Source organism: Lactuca sativa, chromosome 9 (assembly GCF_002870075.4).
Source record: "Lactuca sativa cultivar Salinas chromosome 9, Lsat_Salinas_v11, whole genome shotgun sequence".
Taxonomy (NCBI): Eukaryota; Viridiplantae; Streptophyta; class Magnoliopsida; order Asterales; family Asteraceae; genus Lactuca; species Lactuca sativa.
The window spans coordinates 70434113-70437776 of record NC_056631.2 but is presented as its reverse complement, the minus strand read 5'-3'; positions in this window follow the sequence as shown (position 1 = coordinate 70437776).

Sequence of the window (3664 nt, the reverse complement as noted above, 5' to 3'; positions counted from 1 at the left end):
GTATGTGTTTACGGTTTGTGTGTACGGCCGTACACGTGTGTACGGCCGCACACAGGGTGTGCGGTTGTACATATGTGTATGGCTGGAGGTCCATATAAATAGGGGAGTGCATGTGGTAGTGTACTGTTGGAAAAGAGGAGAGAAAAAGAGAAGAGAGAGAAAGTTAGAGAAACTAGAGAAGAAGTGTGTGTGAGAGAGAATCTATTGTAAGGAGCATAATTCATATCATCAATACATCATTAGATTCAAGTTATTCTTCTTCTCCTTCTCTTCTATTTGATCTGACATCATCCAATTGATTGGGATTCCGCACCATCAATTGGATCTGATTGATACACAAGCAATTTTGGGGACTTACAATTGGTATCAGAGCTTGGTTGTATTAATTAATTTATTCAGATCTGGAGCTTATTTGATCTTATTCTGAAAAGATAATAGCGTTTTTGGATACATCTCGCAAAAATAAAGGGGGTTACTTCTTTGCATTTTTCATAAAAACGAGTTTTTGATCGTGTTTTGGAGCAAAAAAGGGTGAAAAACGTCGTTTTTTTTCGCGAATCTATTGAAGGTGTGCGGCCCGGTTGAAGGAGTGCGGCTCAGCAGCCTCGGTGTGCGGCTCAGCAGTGTGCGGTTCGGTTTATGCGGCCGGCTCGGTGTGCGGTCCCAGTGTGCGGTCTCGGATTACGGCTCGGAGTGTGCAGCTAGGTCTTCGGTTCTCGGTCTCGCCTCGGAATCCACGGCTCAGCTTCGCTCTCGGCTAAACAGCGTCTGGCTCGCACGCTGCCTCGTCCTCGCAGCAGCTTCCTTGCATCGCTTCGCAGCTCTAATCCTCGCACAACAGCCTTTTATTAAAAAATAGAAACAGAAATTGAAGCATCCAGGAACCGAACACGAGTCTTCCCCGTACACAACCGCCGCCTTACCAACTCGTCTAGGAGGCTTCTTGTTTCCTAAATCCGATATTTTGAATATAACTCATCGTTTTCGCATATAATTTCACAAATTGACATTTTCAACCCCAAAAGTTCAAAATTTTATTTTTAAAATCCATTTTCAACCCAAAAATTTTAGTTTTTAAATTTTAACTTTTATTTTTCATTTTTTACTTAAAATTTTGACTTTGACTTTTAAAAGTTGACATTTGACTTTCTCATTTGACTTTTGATTTTTCAAATTTGGCTTTTCGGTTTGACTTTTCAAGTCTGACTTTTGAGTTTGACTTTTTTTAAAATTTGACTTTTAAGGTTGACTTTCTCTTTTAAGTCAAAGGGCAATTAAAAAAATAAAAAATATATATATAAAAAATTTTAAAAATAAAAAAATGTGTTCCACATCAATTCCGGCAAATGAAGTTTCATGTACTCCATCTTGTAAAGCTATGATTAAATTTCTCCGAGATTAAATCGATTTATTAAAAAGAGAAAATAAGGATCTCAAATACGAAGGATATACTCTTAGGAAATGCCAGAAACCTTTAAAAGCTCAATTAGAGGCCAAGACTAAGGACTTTAGGAAACTGCAAGAAGATTACAGCAATAAGTGTGAGAATTATGATCACATCAAAAGAAAACTTGTTGCTGTAACTGAGGAACTTGACGCTTTGAAAATTAAGTGTGGAAAAACAGATGTTAGTTTCAAAAATTACACTGCGTCAAGTAAGACAGTCGAGTCCTTATTTGAAAACCAATTAAAATTCAAAGATAATCAAAACAAGGGTCTAGGGTATGATAATGTTCCTCCCCCTTTCAATCATAACTACACATCCATCCCTATGACACAAGAAGAAATTGACAATGAGGCACATCTCCAATATGGGAAACCTATTGCGGTTGTGCCAGAAAAGGATGAAGTGAACGTTTCTAATGATTCTGTTACATGTGCAGGTAAAGTAGCAGAAGATGAGAACAAGGAGAACACCATTGAACAAACCAACATCTCCTTGAACTCTGAATCTGTTGCTTCGAACTCAGTTGCTTCTGATCAACCTGCTGTTGAGAAGTACAGGCCACCAAGTCAAGTGAAACAACCGACCTGTTGCAGCTGTGCGTGTGGGAAAAACAAGAGACAAGGCAAAGACACGCCAGCAGGGGAAGGAAGAAACAATTTCCCAGTGAAGAAAAAGACTTGTTTTCACTTTGGAACACCTGGTCATATTGCCCGAAATTGTCCAAATCACGCATATGTTCCTTATTATGCACAAGGCTGGCAGAACGCGCCAAAAGGGAGATACTCCAAAAGATACGCCTCGAGATCACGATCAGACATTGACGACTGGAATGCCAAGAAGGCCAAGAATTCAACTCCCAAGGCCAAGAATTCAACGCATAAGGCCAAGAATCTAAATCCCAAGGGCAAGAAGGGAATGTCGGCCAAGAAGCCCAATCCAAGAGATGCTCCTGTGAAGCCAAAATCAAAATCATCTCAACGGCCGACATCAAGTTCAAAAGCAAGTATTGAGCCACCCATCGGATCAAAAAAGAAATGGGTTAAACCCAACTACAAATGGGTTCCAAAGTCTCAATCTCCCAAATCAACTAACAATTCTAATATTTCTATGTCTTCTGTTTGTGATAAACTGGACATGTCATGGGAGAAAGTATCGTGTGTCGATGACAAAGGTCGACCCAGTTTCAAAATGGACTGGGTTCCAAAGAGCAACTAATCCCACTCTGTGTCGGAGCAGCTATGGAGGCATATCATCAGACTTCGGTTTGTTGGTAGTAGCTGTTCCAGGCACATGATAGGAGACAGCTCTCAACTGTACAGTACTCAGAACATTATTTGAGAGTATGTGTGCTTGGCGGGAAAGGAATAAAGGAAGAGATCACAAACGGGGTTGTGCTTAACGACATGAAGAATTTTCGGATCTGTTCTGAGTTTACACGTGCTGTTCTCATACCTTCTGGATGCAAATTCAATCGGTGACTTACAGTTTGCGTTTTCTTCTCTATACTCCTGAGTTTTTCTTAACCTGATTCGCTTTAAAGACTAATTTTTGTTTTAGGATAGTTTAAATTTGTGCATTTACTTTCGTTTCTCTTATGCACAAATTTAGGGGGAGAAATAAAAACAAAACAAAAATTAGAAAATTTTAGATATCCAAAAACATTAGAAAATCAGATAATCAAAAAAAATTTGTTGGTTATGAAATGTGCTGCTTGAGGGAGATGTTTTGGGAAGTGATATGATAAAGTGATAACAAGCAACCTGAGTCTGCGTAACGTACCCAAAGTTGAATTTGCACATTTACTTTCGTTTCTCTCCTATGCACAAATTTAGGGGGAGAAATAAAAACAAAACAAAAATTAGAAAATACAAAAATTAGAAAATTTAAAAAAATTAAAAAAATATATAACATGTTGCTTATTGAATGTGCTTGAGGGATATGTTTTGGGAAGTGATATTATCAAGTGATAACAGGCAATCTAAGTCTATGTAACGTACCCAAGGTTGAAGGGTCTATGCTTTGGTTTGATGTGTCGGTAGGCACGAAAGATTCTAAATGGACATGACTAGGCAGAGTTGAACTTAAGAAATCAAATGACTTGACAAATCTTGACCTAGATAGTTCCGTTTAGCCTGACAATACGACGCTCGAATAGGTTGAGCCGGGAGATATATTTGGGAATCTTCTCGTCACATTAATTGAACCCGTACTTGGAAC